The 15,886-nt window shown below is 41.0% G+C and overlaps 1 protein-coding gene across 1 annotated transcript in view; it reads left to right on the top strand.

Annotated features, from left to right (window-relative positions):
* The first annotated feature begins 265 nt into the window (after window positions 1-265).
* Window positions 266-15,886, top strand: part of ZRANB1 (zinc finger RANBP2-type containing 1) — a 55,140-nt gene continuing 39,519 nt past the window's right edge. Inside the window, exon 1 of the mRNA XM_032882117.1 lies at window positions 266-544. The gene's annotated coding sequence lies outside the window, so the exon portion shown is untranslated. The remainder of the gene's footprint in view (window positions 545-15,886) is intronic.

Genomic DNA, 15,886 nt, shown 5'->3' with positions numbered 1-15,886 from the left:
GGGGCCCGGCGCCGGCATGACGTCACCACCCCGCAGCCCGCCTCCTGCGCCGGGAAAGAGGCGGCCGCCCATTGGCTGCGCTGCTGGCGGCCGCCGGGCCAATGACAGGGCGGCGAGCGGCGGGGTCCCGCCCTGACGTTGTGCTGCTTGCCGTGGGGTTTATTTGGCTCCGGGGCCCCTCGCCGACGCCATTAGGAGCCGCAGCGCCCGAGGCCGATCCCCCACCACTCTTCCCCCTCTTCCCCCGAAGCGCCCCCCCCCCCCGCCTCCGCGCCTGCTCTCCGCGCCTCTGCTCCCTCTCCCCCCAACCCCGCCCGGTAGTCCGGAGCTGCGCGCGGGCCCGCGGAGACCATGTCCTGACTGAGGGGAGAGGGCGGAGGCGGCAGCAGCGGGACGGGTGGCGGCACGGAGGGAGGCGGAGAGGGGCCGGGCTCGGCTCGTCGCCGCGGGCTGCTCGGGGGAGTCGCCGCCGCCGCCGCCGCCGCCGAGCGCTGAGCATCGGACGGGGAGAAGGAGCAGGAGCTGGAGGAGCCGCCGCCGCCAGGTAACCGGGCCCCAGTAGGGCGCCCCACTGCAGGCCCTCGCGGCCCCCTCTGCGGCCTGCTCGGCCCCTCGCTCCCTGGTGGCGCCCAGGCCGCCGGCTCTCCGGGGCCGCCCGCCCGCGCCCCCTGGGGCGGCGTCGCGGGCGAGGGGACCGACGCGAGGCAAGGGGGCCGGGTGGGCCGCAGCCGCGCTCCCAGCTTGGGCTTTCTCGGCGCGGCGACAGGCCCGGGGCTGTGGGAGGGTGGGTCCGCCGAGCTTGTTTACCGACCATCGATCCGCCGAGGCTGGACGCGCTGCCCGCCCTGCCACCTCTCTTCCGCCAGATTCCCCCCTCCCGCCCCCCAACTTCTTTTCCTGCCACCTACGGGCGGGTGAGTGGGGCTTCGCTCCTACTCTGCAATAGGCCGTAATACTTGCTTCCATCTCCACAAGTTGGTGCTGGTCTCCAAACTTGTATTGCAGCCCTGTGGCCGCTTCCTCTCCGCCTCCCAAGGTGGCCTCCGGTTGGTGCCATTTCTAAGGAAATAGAGGCGGTGGGCGACGAGGGTGGGCTGGGGAGGAGGAGCTGGGACTGGGGGAAGAATCGTCTACCCCTCGCTCGTCGTAAAGATTGTTCAGTGCAAGTATCTTTATTTTCTCCGCAGTGGTTTGGTTTGGGTTATTGCACAGACAAAAAGGACTGTAATGAATACTTGTGTTAAGCACAAGGGACGGGCAGTTTGGGTTCACCGTGGAAGTTTGAACCGGCCCATTATCTTTGAGATGCACTGGTGTTTTGAAACTCTCTGGCTGAGAATTTTGAGTTCCTGTCGATCGAGTCTCCTTTTCCATGAACTCCATAGACTCTCAGGTTAAGCGTCATTCTCTCTGCTCAGTATTTTGGACTGTTTGCTCAGTAAATTTAACATACAAGAACATTGTTTTAGGAACACAGTTGAGAAACCCTTAAGTCTTGAAAACCTTATATAATGAGTAGTTCTCTCTGTGGTCTCTTTTTTAGTTGACTTTATCACTTGTGCGACCTCAAGGGTACCCGTGTTTTGATCAAACACGGATGACTCAGTGTACAAATCTTATGCCAAGGGGAACCATAAAGAATTTTGATCTTGGTTTGCGCCCAGGGCCTTGGGAAAGTCACATAAATTGTGTGAAAAATAAAGCCGAATCTCGTCTCCTGGTGGTTATTAATTAAATGAGGTAATTCTAAAGAACTTTAGAACCTTGCTCCCTCCTGATTTTTGGATCTTAAGATACGCATTCACTTACTTATACTAAAATTTCTTGACACTGGTTTTATTGGGCTATTAGGGAAACTAAAAGGACGGTACTGACACATTTTAACCTTTGGGGAGGATAGTTGAATGTCATGAGGGATTTTTATTTCTGTTGATGTTTCAGCACCTTCTACTAATGCTTCAGAGCTTTGAGACACTCATATTTACTCTTGAAATGTGCTTGGGTTACTAGGATGAACTCATTTTTGGTGGTGTATTTTCAACCTAGGGCCTTAATCCCCCTCTGTACGCGGATTAAGGCTTATGGCATATCACATTTAAGGGCTGAGGGTAACACAGTTCTGGAACTCAGGATCCAGTTGTACAATATTTGGGGTAAATTGCCTCCTGTGTGTAATTGTTCAGTGAGGGCTTTTCAATGTACTTTACACTTCTGTTGCTTTTATAATAAGTGGAAACTTTAAATGGGAGTTGGAGAAGTGGAGTGCTTAGGTTTTTATTTAACTTGCGTAAGTTTTATTATTTGAGCATTGCTGCTGTCTCCCTTCTTCCCAGTAATAAACTCTTAGGCCTGGGTTTTGAACACATTTTCTCCCAGTGATATGCAGTCTCATTTGGAATATTTGTGCTTACTTATGCTTTGGGTAAATAATATCTCAACATTTTAACACTCTCATCCCCTCACATCACAACATAAAAACTTCCGTAATGCTCATTACATGCAAAGTAAGTTGTAAGCTTCTTGATGTAGTGTTCAAGTTTCTTTGTAATCTGGACCTGATCCACCTCAGTCTTAACTCCTGTTTCTTCCCTTCATGGATCCTTAGTTCTAGCCAAACTAACTTGTTTGTTGCTGCTGTGGAGTCCCTCCTCTTGGCCTTTCTTTGTGCCTTTTTTTTTTTTCTTTCCTGTTTGAAACCGTCTTCTGCTGTATTCATGGATACTCTCTTTACTTTGGGCCCAGTTGAGTCCTGTCTCTTGAGAAGCCTTTCTGATTACAACCTCAGGGGATCTGTTCACTTCTTTTTCTGTGTGGGACTCTTTTTTTTTTCTTAGCATATGCTAGGCTGGATTTCAATATATCTTTTTACTTTTTTTTTTTTTTTTAAGATTTTATTTATTTATTTGAGAGAGAGAAGGCCAGAGGGAGAGCATGAGAGGGGAGGGAGAAGAGGGAGAAGCAGGCTCTCCACCGAACAGGGAACCCGAGCCGAAATGAAGGCAGTCGCTTAACCAACTGAGCCACCAAGTGCCCCACTTTTTATGTTTTTGTTATTCTCCCCAATTAGACCTCTGAGAAATGGGTATGAATTCTTTTTCTGTGAGGACAGTATATTCAGCATTGAAATACGGATACATGGTTTGACAAAATATTTTTTGTTATAGATGTGTTCTAGGATATGCTGTTTGTAGTCTTCTGAGTAGTGGGGTTTCTGGAATTTTGATGATTTATGAAATAAAATACTTGAAATTATGTCCGTCTCTTAAAATTTTTTTTTTTGGGGGGGGTCAGTATGTTTATTTCTATTACTAGTTTGGTTTTCTTCCTGGAGCATGTGCTCAACAATTTGGTAGTCATGTATTATTCAAATTACAGTAAGTACTGCAGTTCTGTAATTTCCTTCAGATTTGAGTCTCTCGCAGTTACTTGCTTTGCGGTTTGCGTTTCGCACCAGTGACACTAAGGTAGGTCGTCCCGTATTTGTATACAGGTAACATTTAGCATCATGAGAAGGAAAAAATAATCTGTAGTCTGTTTGCATCCTTAACCTCAGATGTTGGCAACGTGTGTCATTGATCATGAGGCAGATGAGACACAGGAGAATGTGTGATTCACTGCTACCTGTCAGCGCTGTTGGAAGAAAACACAAACAAGCCTGTCCATAGTATTTTTGTATACCAAGGATAAGCTGTAATTATATAGTACATGGGTGGGTGCTGGTGTATTTGGAAAATAGGTGTATATGTTTCTGTTGCGTGTGTGAGTAGGAGGCTTGGTATTTTATGGATACGTAGTCTCTTAGCAGTAAACAATCTTGATTTATCCACTGCATGTATGCGGGAACTTGGCCTCTTTGTCCAGTTCATCAAAATATTTTTTCCTTGTAATTGATGGATTTTTTTTTTTAAGAAAGTAGTTTACATAAAAATGTTAGCGTCAGAACAACCTTTTTAGCATAATCGAAGCTGAAATTAGTCTGTTTAGGACCTTTCCAGACATACTAAGAATTTTTACTTAGGCTATTTGCCTTTGTAAAAGGCACTTCCGTGGAGTTGATACCAGTAATTTTACTAGTTGAGAAATCTGGATCAGTAAGCATTCTTTGCTTTCTGGGAGGGTGGTATTTTGGTTAAGATGAAATTTTTGACAAGAGACAACAGTTTGAATTTTAAAATGGATGTTGGTCAGGTAAATTGAATATAAAGTTGATAATTTTTCAGCTGCCTAGTGAATTTAACTTTTCAGTAATGAAAAAACGAATTTCCTTTATTTTTATAGTTCCTATATTAAGGGTAGGCTGTCTCACTCTCTCCTTAACCAGTACAACATAATTTTGGTTTTTCACCATTTGGTAAGTCAGAATTTTATGTGGCTTGAATTCATGCAAATAAAAAAATACTTGAATACATAAAGTTTGTGGGAATCTGTTGCATATTTTCCATTTTTTTTTAAAATAACAGTTTGAAGTTTATTTCATATGCCATGAAAGTCATTTTTTTTTTTTTTTAAGATTTTATTTGAGACCGAGAGTATATGTGTGAGCAGGGGGAGGGGCAGAAGGAGAGGGAGAAGCGGGCTCCCAGATAAGGAGGGAACCCCACATGGGACTTGATCTAAGGACCCTGGGATCATGACTTGAACTGAAGGGAGACACGTAACCAGCTCAGCCACCCAGGTGCCCTGAAATTCACCCTTTTAAGGAAGTATGTAATTCATTGGTTTTTAGTGTATTCACAAAGTTGTGTAACCATCACCACTATCCAGAACATTTCATCACCCCAAAAACTGTACCCATCAGCCAGTCATTCCCTCTTTTGCCTCAGTGTCTGGGAACCACTAATCTTTCTGTCACTATGGTTTTGCCTGTTCTCTACATTTTGTATGAGTGGAATCATACAATATGACACCGTTTGTGTCTGGCTTCATTCACTTAGCATAATGTTTTCAAGGTTTATTCATGTTGTGGCTAAAATGTATTGGTACTTTTTTATGGCTGAATAATTAATATTGTATGGACACACTGCATTTTGTTTATGCTTATCCATTCATTGATTGATGACATTCAGGTTGTTTCTACTTTTTGGCTATTTTGAAGTAGGCCGCTCTGAATAACTGTGTACAAGTGTCTGGGTGGATCTGAGTTTTCATTTCTCTTGGGTATGTACCTGGGAATAGAATTGCTGGGTCATATGGTGACTCTGTCAAGTGGCAGCAGTTCACTTTGATTGGAATTCTGAAGGGAGGACATCATTTCTGTGGTTTTTAACAAACACACTTCTAAATCCTTTGCTTTTTTTGGTCAGGGTGGGTAATATGTTATTATAAATTTTTACTATAAAAACTCGTTTTTTGGTGTTTAGTAAGACTAAAGTTTGTTTTCACATGGGAACTACAGTAATTTGCAGAACTAATTTTTGCCTAATTTTTTTTTGAAGTGCTACCCAAAAAATGCTATCTAGTCAGTAAATACTAGTAGAATATTTCATTGCTTTTTATTGCCTAAATGATGAGTAAGTGACTTGCAGAGTTGACATTGTTTATAGAGACATAAAGGTAAATTTTTCATAGGCAGTCATTGGAAGGAAACCATAATTCACAAAACTAAGTAGTATGAAGTGGTAAAGAAGTGACTAAGTTAGCACAGGTTGGGTTTGGGTCAAGAAGGGCTTTACAGAGATGGGAACATTTAAGCTGGTCCTCGCAGAAGTGGTAGGTTTCTGAAACTGGGTAAGATGGGGGGGGGTGCATGGGAAGGGGCAAGCATCCTGTGCAGAAGCAAACCTGTGTGTGAGGGCATGGAGATTGAAAATTACATGCCTTGCTTAAGGACCAGCAGAGGCTTCAGAATAGCTAAAGCATGTGGATGAGGTTGGAAAGACACTCCTGTCTAGTCCTTGCCTGACTTTCCCCAGAGCTTGTATTGTGGGGCTGGTGGAGGGACCCTCTTCCGTATGGCTCATCCTCACAGATAGGAAGAGAGAATTCTGTCTCCCCATTCGTCTGTCTCCCTTTGTGTGTATGGTGGGATATATGGGGGATTTTTATTAAGTTGAAAATCTGAAGGCATTATTTTTATAGAAATTCATCTAGCAGATTAATTTTTGGGTACCTACTGTGTAAAACTGTTACTGAATTAAAACATTTAGTAATGACCTACTCACGTTAAAAAAGCAGCCATACTGGATGTTGGGATACCCAGGTGAACAAGACTTGTATTTACATTCCTCTATGGAGAGGCAATCTAGGAGCAGACAAGGAAAACAAACCAGCTAGTGATAAGTGCCCTGCAGATAACAAAGCTTGGTCATGCGGTGGATGTGATTGAGTGGTCCGGGAAAATTTTTCTGTGGAGGTGGTGTTAAAACCTAGATCTCAGTGACGACAGCTGACCACATGCAAGTCTGGGGATAGAGCAGTCTAGGCAGAAGAGATTTTAAATACAAAACTCTTAATGTGAGATCAAGCTTGCTGGTAAAAGGGAACAGAATGAACTCCGATTTTATGTAGAGATTTTCAAGAAATGCTGGTAAATTTTAATTTTATTCAGAGTGGATCAGAAGCCATTAGAGGCTTTTAAATCCTTGTGTTGTGACCTTGTTAACATTTTCTAAAGAATCCCTACGGTTTCTGCATTTGGGTAGGAAGCAGTAAGAAGAGTGGGGAAGCTTTGCAGTAATCCTCAGGAGAGTTGATGGCTGGGACTAGGGCTGTGGTAGGGGATTCTGGAGGAAAATCAAGATTTTGGGATTTATTTTGGAGGTAGTAGTATCAGTGCCTTGTGGTAGCTAGAGACCGTGACTATAGTCAGCCTGTCCTGTCACCTAATATTCAAGTTTTATTCTAGGGAAATGTTTTTGTAATCCTGGAAGGCTGTGATAGACTAATGAGAAAAAAACGGAGTCAGAATTTGGGGTTTACTTCCTAAAGCTTTGTGACCCTGGGCAAGTCATTTTACTTTTTCTAGTGCCCTGGATTCCTTGTCATTAAAATGAATATACTTGTAGCTCAGGGAGATTCTAGATATCTTAGGGGTGAATACCTGAGGGTTTTTAGGATTAAGGGAAGTAATGTGTTTTGTGGCCTAAAGGTCCATACATAATTTAAGGTGGTGTTATTTCAAGATGGCAGTTGTTGGTAATATTAATTATGGGATATGGATCTTGAGGTTATTGGTTTTAGTACCTACTTAAAGACAGGTATGGCATTATCATAATTTTTTTCAATGGACCCTTGGGTCTTATTCATTTGGCCGGTATCTGAGATTCAATAAGAAGTGGAGAGGGACTTGAATTTGTGTCTAAGAAGTGCAGTACATTTTCCTGTATATGGGAGAAATGAGTACAAATATCAAGAGATGGAACTGATCTTCCCATAGTAGATTAAAGTAGATTTCACCTTAACACTTTGGTGGAAGGCACTAGTAAAGGAAAATGTTGTAGGATTTTTTTTTTAAGATTTTTATTTATTTATTTGACAGAGATCACAAGTAGAGAAGCAGGCAGAGGAGCGGGGTGGGGGGGAAGCAGGCTCCCCACTGTGCAGAGAGCCTGACCCAGGGCTCAGTCCCAGGACCCTGAGATCATGACCTGAGTTTAAGGCAGAGGCTTAACCCACTGAGCCACCCAGGTGCCCCTGTAGGATATTCTTGAAGTGCGTGTGTATTTGTGTTTCAGTGACCGAGCAGATACTTGAAGACCTGGCAGGTTGCATGCTCTACCAACTGAGCCAGCCAGGTGCCCCAAGATTCTACAAATCTTACTCAAATTTGGCACTTACTCCATTAATGATCTTTATAAAGGCAAAAGAAAATTTCAGACTATGTGTTGGAGTCTGCCATTTAAAAAAAAAAGATTTTATTTGTTAGAGCGCACAAGCAAGGGGAGCTGCCAGCAGAGGGAGAAGCAGGTTCCCTGGAGCCTGACCTGGGACTCTATCCCAGGACTCTGGGATCAGGACCTGAGGTGAAGGCAGACACTTTGACCGACTTAGCCACCCAGGTGCCCGCAAATAGTGATTTTCGAATCCAGTTACCCTTTTTGCATTTATTAGTTGGATTTTTATTGCAAGGAGGAGCTTTCTCATTTACTTGTTTGTGTGTTTGTCAATGTCTGTGTAAACTTACACATTTTTATTTTAGCCAGTGTTTTAAAATCTTTTTTGTTGGGGTACCTGGATGGCTCAGTTTGTCGAGTGCATGACCCTTGGTTTCAGCTCAGGTCGTGATGCCAGGGTTCTGGGATCAAGCCCCGAATCTGGTTGGCGGTGCTCAGTGTGGAGTGTGCTTGAGATTCTTTCCCCTCTCCCTGTCCCTCCCCCTCTGCTGCTCCTCCCCTGCTTGTTCTCTCTTTATCTCCTCTAAAATAAATAAAATCTAAAAAAAATAATAAAATCTTTGTTGTTATTGTTTATGGTGATGCTCAAGTTGATCTAAATTTGGTCAGTAGGAGCTCTTCGTATTAATTTCTCTCTCTCTCTCTTTTTTTTTTTTTTAAATTTTTTAGGTGTGACTGTATTTCAGATTTGGTTTTATGTTTTAGAGCAGCTTTAGGTTCAACCCAAAAGTTACTGTGGTCTTTTTAAAACTCTCCATCATTCTTTGAGAACTGATTTTTTTTTTTTTTAAAGAGTTTCCTGTGTATTGGTGACAAAAAAATTAAGGAGCAGATTTTAAAAAATAGACTTTATTTTTAGAGCAGTTTAGGTTAATAGCAAAATTGAGCAGAAACTATAAAGAGTTCTTCTATATCCCTTGCCCCAACACAGGCGTAGCCTCCCCCAATATTAATCAACAAAGTGGTTCATTTGTTTACAATTGATGAATCTGCCATGACAAATCATTATCAGCCAGATTCCATCATTTAAAGTTCACTTTTCGTATCTCCATCCTGTATGTGTCAAAACCCATAGGATGTACAAGTATCCACCATTATAGTGTCATACAGCATATTTTCACAACCCTAAAAATCCTCTCTGCTCTGCCTGTACATTCTTGCCTCTCCACAATTCCTGGCAGCCACTGATCTTTTCAATGACTCGTTAGTTTTGGTTTTTCTAGAATATCATGTAATTGGAATCACACAGTATATAGCAATTTCATATTGGCTTCTTCCACTTAGTAATAGGCATTTAAGGTTCCTCTGTGTCTTTTTATGGCTTGATCCCTCACTTGTTTTTAGTACCGAATAGTATTTCTTTCTTTCTTTTTTTAAATATTTATTTATTTGTCAGAGAGAGCACAAGCAAGGAGAGCAGCAGGCAGAGGGAGAGTTGGCTGAGCAGGGAGCCCGATGTGGGACTCGATCCCTGAACCCTGGGATCATGACCTGAGCTGAAGGCCGATGTTTAACTGGCTGAGCCACCTAGGCGTCCCTGAGTAGTATTTCATTTTACCATAGTTTATCCATTCACTTTAGATCATGTGTCATGCCTACTGAAGGTGCTTGGAGTTTTGGCAATTACGAATAACATCCGTATGCAGACTTCTGTGGACATAAGTTTTCAATGGCTTTGGGTAGATACCAAGGTGCACAGTTGCTGGGTTGCATGAAGAAACTGTCAAACACTCATTGTAAGTGGCTGTACCATTTTGCATTCCTCTCAGTAATGAATGAGAGGTCTTGTTACTTTATGTCCTTGCTAGCATTTTGTGTAGTCAGTGTTCTGGATTTTGGCCATTCTATAATAGGTGTGTAGTGGTATCTAATTGTTGTTTTAATTTGCTTTTTCCTATTGACATAGGATGTTGAGCATTTTTTCATGTGCTTATTGGCCATCTGTAGGTCTTCCTTGGTGAGGTTTGTCTGTTTAGGTCTTTTGCCCATGATTTAATTGGATTGTTTGTTACTGTTGAGTTTCAATCAAGAGTTCTTTGTATATTTTGAATAAAAGTTCTGTAGCAGATAGGGCTTTTGCAAATATTTTCTCCTATTTTTGGCTTATCTTTTCATTCTCTTGACTGTGTTTTGCAGAGTGGAAGTTTTAATTGTAATAAGAAATACTTCAGGAAGTATTTCTTTCATGGTATTTTATCTGAAAAGTCATTGCCATAGCTAAGGTCATCTAGATATCCTTTTATTTTATCTTCTAGGAATTTTATAGTTCTTCATTTTACATTTAGGTCTGTTATCCATTTTCAGTGAATTTTTTGTGAAGGATGTGATGTCTATGTGTAGAGTAAATTCTTTGCCTGTGGATGTCTTGTTGTTCCAGTGCCTTTTTTTTTTTTTGTGGGAAAAGACCTCTTTTCTCCATTGTATTGCCTTTACTCCTTTGTCCATGATCAGTTGACTATATTTGTGGGTCTGTTTCTGGGCTCTGTTCTATCCCATTCGCTTATTTGTCTATTCTTTTGCCAGTAACACACTGTCTTGATTACTGTAGCTTTATAGTAAGTTTTGAAGCTAGGGGGATCAGTTCTCAGACTTTTTCTTTCTTCACTACTTTTTGGTTATTCTGGAAATTGTGCTTCTCCATATAAACTTAGAATTGCTTTGTTGATACCCCCAGAATAACTTGCTGGCATTTTGATTGGGATTGCATTGAATTTCTTGATCATGTTGGGAAGAAGTGAGATTTTGACTGTTTTGAGTTTGCCATTCCATGAACATAGTATAATAATCCACTTATTTAGTTCCTCTTTGATTTTTTTCATCAGATTTTTATAGTTTTTCTCATACAGGTCTTGTATGTGTTTTGTTAGAGTTATACCCAAGTATTTAAATTTTGGCGGTGGTAATGTAAATGGTGATAATGTTTTTAATCTCAAATTCCATTTGTTCATTGTGTTATATAGGAAAGCAGTTGATTTTGTATATTAACCTTTTATCCTGCACCCTTGTTATAATCACTTTATTAGCTCTAGATGTCATTTTGTTGATTTTCGGGGGTTTTCTACATAGATGGTCATCCTGTCAATAAAGACAGTTTTTCTTTGCAATTTGTGTACTTTTAATTTTCTCCTACAGCATTAGCTAGAATTTCTAATTCGTTGTTAAAAGGAATGGTGAGAGGAAACATTTTTCCCTTATTACTGATCTTAATAGAAAAGTTTCTGGTTTTTCATCATTAAATATGATGTTAGCTGTGGGTTTTTGTATATGCTCTTTACCATGTTGAGGAAGTTCCCCTGTATTTCTAATATGCTGAGAGTTTACCCCATGCTTCATGGATTTGGCCATTCTAATGGGCTTGTTGGATTTTGTTAAATGCCTTTTCTGCATGTATTTGTTGTGGGTTGTTGGATTTTGTTAAATGCCTTTTCTGCATGTATTTGTGTGACCTTGTGGGTTTTTTTTTCTTTTTTAGTATGTTGATATGAAGGATTACATTAGTTGATTTTTTTTGAACATTGAACTAGCCTTGGATATCTGGGATAAACCCCACTTGCTTGTGATGTATAATTCTTTTTATACATTGTTGGAGTTGAGGTTTGTTTTGTTGAGGATTTTTGCGTCTCTGTTCATGAGAGACATTGGAAAGACCTTTTTTTTTAAATCACTTTTTAACTTAGTTTTCTGAAGTGTGACATTCACCTGTGCAAGTTTACATTGAAATAAACTTTGGTTCATATTTTGAGAGATTTTCTCTTTTATGAACTGTACCTGCAAGTTATTAGAAAGAAGCTGTATTTGTAAGTTTTACAAATGTTTTAACATTGCTTCTCAAACATAAATATTTATTATTAGACTCAACAGTCATAAAATTCTGTAAAATTACTACAGAAGTTTGAAAATGCTTACTCAGTTTCTCTACAGACCAGTAAACAGTTTGTAGACTGTCACAGGGCCCTGGCAAACATTTGAGTAGCAGTCTGAATATTATGCAGTGTACTACTTCTTTTCTTGCTTTTTTTTCTTTTTTTTTTTTTTTTTTAAGATTTTATTTACTTATTTTAGAGAGAAAGCATGAGCATGGGGGGTGGAGAGGGGCAGAGGGAGAGAGAGAATCTTAAGCAGGCTACATGCTGAGCACAAGAGACTGACTTGAGGCTCCTTCCCAGGACCATGAGATCACAGCGGGAGCTGAAACCAAGAGTCCACTCCTTAACTGACTGCACCACCCAGATGCCCCTCCTGCTCTTTTTCTAATAGTCTGAGCCTTAATTCTCAGTCTTTAACAGCATTTGTTACTTTTGTAATAGATTTGAAAATGATGAAAAATAACGAAAAATAAAATTTGTCATTATGAAAAGCTTCAAACATGCATACACACATACATAGAGAGAGACTAGGAAAATGAATTCTCCTACTCTTGTCACCCAGGTACTAATACCTGGCGGGTCTTGTTTCATTTATGTTCCTCTTGCTTCCTCCCAAGGGAGTATTTTAAAGCAAATTCCAGACATTTTACAGCAATGTAAATATTTTCAGTAAGAGAAAAGGACCTTTTTTTTTCTTTTCTTTTTTTTTTTTAAAGAAAGGAAGGTGGGATGAGAGGCAGACAGATAACCTTAAGCAGGCTCCATCCTCCGTGTTGAGCCTGATGCAGGGCTTGATCTCATAAACCTGAGATCTTGACCTGATCCAAATTCAACTAACTGAGCCACTTAGGCACCCTGAAAAGGATTTTTTTTTTTTAAAGATTTTATTTATTTGTTTATTAGAGAGAGAGAGAAAGCAATGGAAGGGGGAGGGTCAGAGGGAAAAGCAGAGTGGGAAACCCGATGTGGGACTCCATCTTGAGACCTAAGCTGAAGGCAGACGGTTAACCGACTTAGCCACCCAGGTGCCCTGAAAAGGTCTTTTTTAAGAGCATAGGTACCGCACTGTTACTCACACCTTAAAATTTTAATAATTTCTTAATATCATATCAGTGTTTAGGTTAATTTTTAACACGTATTTAAGTTTTAATACACATCCCCACACACAGGAATTTGCTGATTGCATCTCCATGGAATCAGTTCTGTCTCGCCCCTATAATCCTGCAAACTGGTAATTAGATCTGGAAGCGTGATCTTACTCAGGTTTGATAACTATTATTATTTGGCACAAGTAATTCATAGGTGGTATGGTATATGAATGTTTGATAGCTTTATTTTAAAAATAAGTTTTTGATACTGCTTTCATCTATTAAGTGATTGTTACCTTGATATTAGTATGTATTTTAAAAATTGGGCTTGCTACCAGAACTTATAACAAATGGAGCAGGGAAAAGTTAGGAAAATGTTTCATTATCTCTGGAAATAGAGTATTTGCAAAACAAATTCAATGAACAAGATATTAAAGTGAATCTTTACATTGAAGAATACTGAGATGCTTTGATAGTTACAGTTTAGTATATGGGGTGGAGATTCTCGAGATTATCTTAATTCATTTCTTTTTTTTTAACATGTGAGAGTTGAGGCTCTAAGAGAAAATTGATTTACTTGCTATGTCGCAGTCTTTACTTTCCTTTGAAACAGGACTATGTGTAGGTGCTGCAGTTCATACACATCTGTCGTTTGGGGGAGAGTCTCCCTTTTTCGATTGATTGCCCAATGAAATGGAAGCCTTTTCTTTAATTTTAATCCATATACTGTGGTTTCTTTAGTAATTTGGATTAGTGTATTAGTTTAAGGGAAGTCAGGTTGGTTTTTTGTTTTTTAAGATTTATTTATTTGAGAGGGAGAGAGAGAGAGAGCATTAGTGGGAAGTTCAGAGGGAGGGAGAGAGAATCTCAAGCTTATCTCATGACCTGACCTGAAATCAGACGCATAACTCATTATGCCACCGAGATGCCTCCAGGCTGGCTTTAATAATATTTTCTTTCTTAGGGATTGTCTCCAAAATAAAAACAAAATAAGTAAAAAAAACCCTTAAGGTATTTTATAGTTGAGAACCATGGTGACTATTTCCAAGTTGTTTTTATTCCCCCACTCAGTTTTAGATGCTAAATTTAGTATATTTTGTTTTATAAATAACTTTCTCTTTCTTTCTTTCTTTCTTTCTTTCTTTCTTTCTTTCTTTCTTTCTTTCTTTCTTTCGAGAGGGACAGAGGGAGAGGGAGAGAGTCTTTCCCAAGCGGGGCTCGATCTCAGGACCCTGAGATCATGACCTGAGCCAAAATCAAGAGGTGGACACTTAACTGACTGAGCCACCCAGGTGCCCCTTATAAATAATTTTTTAAGGTCTTACTGCTCAACTTTTTAAAGATTTTGTAATAGTTCTCAATCTAGATATGCCATGGGAATATTCTGTATAATTTTATTTATTTGTTTAAATATTTTATTATTTGACAGAGAGAGCACAAGCAGGGGGAGCCGCAGAGGGAGAGGGGGAAACAGGCTCCCCGCTGAGCAGGGAGCCTGACAGGGGCTTGATCCCAGAATCCTGGGCTCATGACCTGAGCTGAAGGCAGACGCTTAACCAACTGAGCCACCCAGGCATCCTTTGAGATCTGATTCTTGATTACTTTTTTACAAAATTTCGCATAGATTTAGCACTTTCAGAAGGTATTTAATGATTGCAGAAGTTTTTGTGACCTTTATGGGACACAAAAGACTTGTGTCCTTTACATTGCAGGACTTGAATAGTTAACCCGCTCATGAGTGCCTGTGGTTTGATATACCTAGTTGTTGGTGGTGGACATTGTCTACTGAGGTCTTGCCACAGGAGTGGATCCCATCCTCTAAAATTTCTTTTTGCCTGAAATTGCTCTAAGCTCTACTCCTCTCTTTTTTCAGTACACTCAATATGGTCTGTTCTTTGGATTTTACTAAACACAGGGCTGGTCCACATTCCATGCTACTTGATGCCCTGAGCCACAGTTTGTTTTTTTTTTAAATTATTTATTAGAATGTGTACATGTGTGCTGAGCAAGCACGGGTGGGGGGGGATATGGAGAGGCAGAGGGAGAGGGAGAGAGGAAGAGAAACTTAAGCAGCCTTCATGCTGCTTGTGGAGCCTAGCCGGATGTGGGACTTGATCCCACGACCCTGAGATCATGACCTGAGCCAAAACCAAGAGTCTACCCCTTAATGGACTGCACTACCCAGGCCGTCCCTGAGCCACAGTTTTTGAAAGCTTGGCTACCTGATTGAAAACTGAGGGAGGGAATAATACAGGGAAGACAACACACACAAATCAGTATTCTGGAAACTAGTACCAGGAGGGAATACAGTTAGTGCCAAATGCCAGTAGAAGTGTGGTGGTTTAGTATACTTGAAGTGATTTGGGAAATACTCATGAGAGAGATGAGACTTGAACCGAGCTTTGAAGAAGGGATGGGATTTGCCACAGGTTGGGCATGTGTATCTGTTAAGTTTGGGTTTGTAAAGGTAGTGCCTTCATGTATCAGGTTTGATAACTATTATTATTTGGCACAAGTAATGTGCCAAATAATAATAGGGGCGGGTTGGGGGTGGTAATTGCGTGAGGCTAGGGTATGTGTGAGGTGTTTGGGAGTGAGTCTGTGAGGTGGGTTGTGTGTATGACTATGGGAAGGAGTTGGGAGTTCTTAACTGTTGTGGAATTGCTTAGGAAAGAGTGCTTTGCTATTAGGAGGATTTTTCTGGTAACAGTAAGCTGGGTGGATTTAGAAAGGGAAGGCACTTAGAAGGCTATTAAAGCAGTTCTGACCTGAACTGAGAAGGGTTGATGGCAGTGGGAAATGGGAAGAAAGGAACTGATTGGACAGAAACCACTAGAGAGACTCTGGTGGGGGGAAGGGCAAAATTCAAGAGGATTCTGCCTTTCTCTGCTGGGTGCAGAGGTCCTCATGGTGTCCTTAATGGAAATAGGAGAAATCAGGGTTAAGGGTTTGCTGTGAGAGGAAGAGAAGAGGTTTAATCTAGGAAGTGATAAGGTATTGGAGCCCTGAAATGAGGTCAGATTTATGGATAAAGGGTTCACTGTATCATCAGTCTTCAGGATCTTGCTCAAGGCCAGTTGTTTTTTTCTGTTGACTGTTG

Source organism: Lontra canadensis, unplaced genomic scaffold (assembly GCF_010015895.1).
Source record: "Lontra canadensis isolate GAN:19392208 unplaced genomic scaffold, GSC_riverotter_1.0 scaffold79, whole genome shotgun sequence".
NCBI classification, from domain to species: Eukaryota; Metazoa; Chordata; class Mammalia; order Carnivora; family Mustelidae; genus Lontra; species Lontra canadensis.
This window is presented reverse-complemented; position numbering and strand designations above follow the sequence as displayed.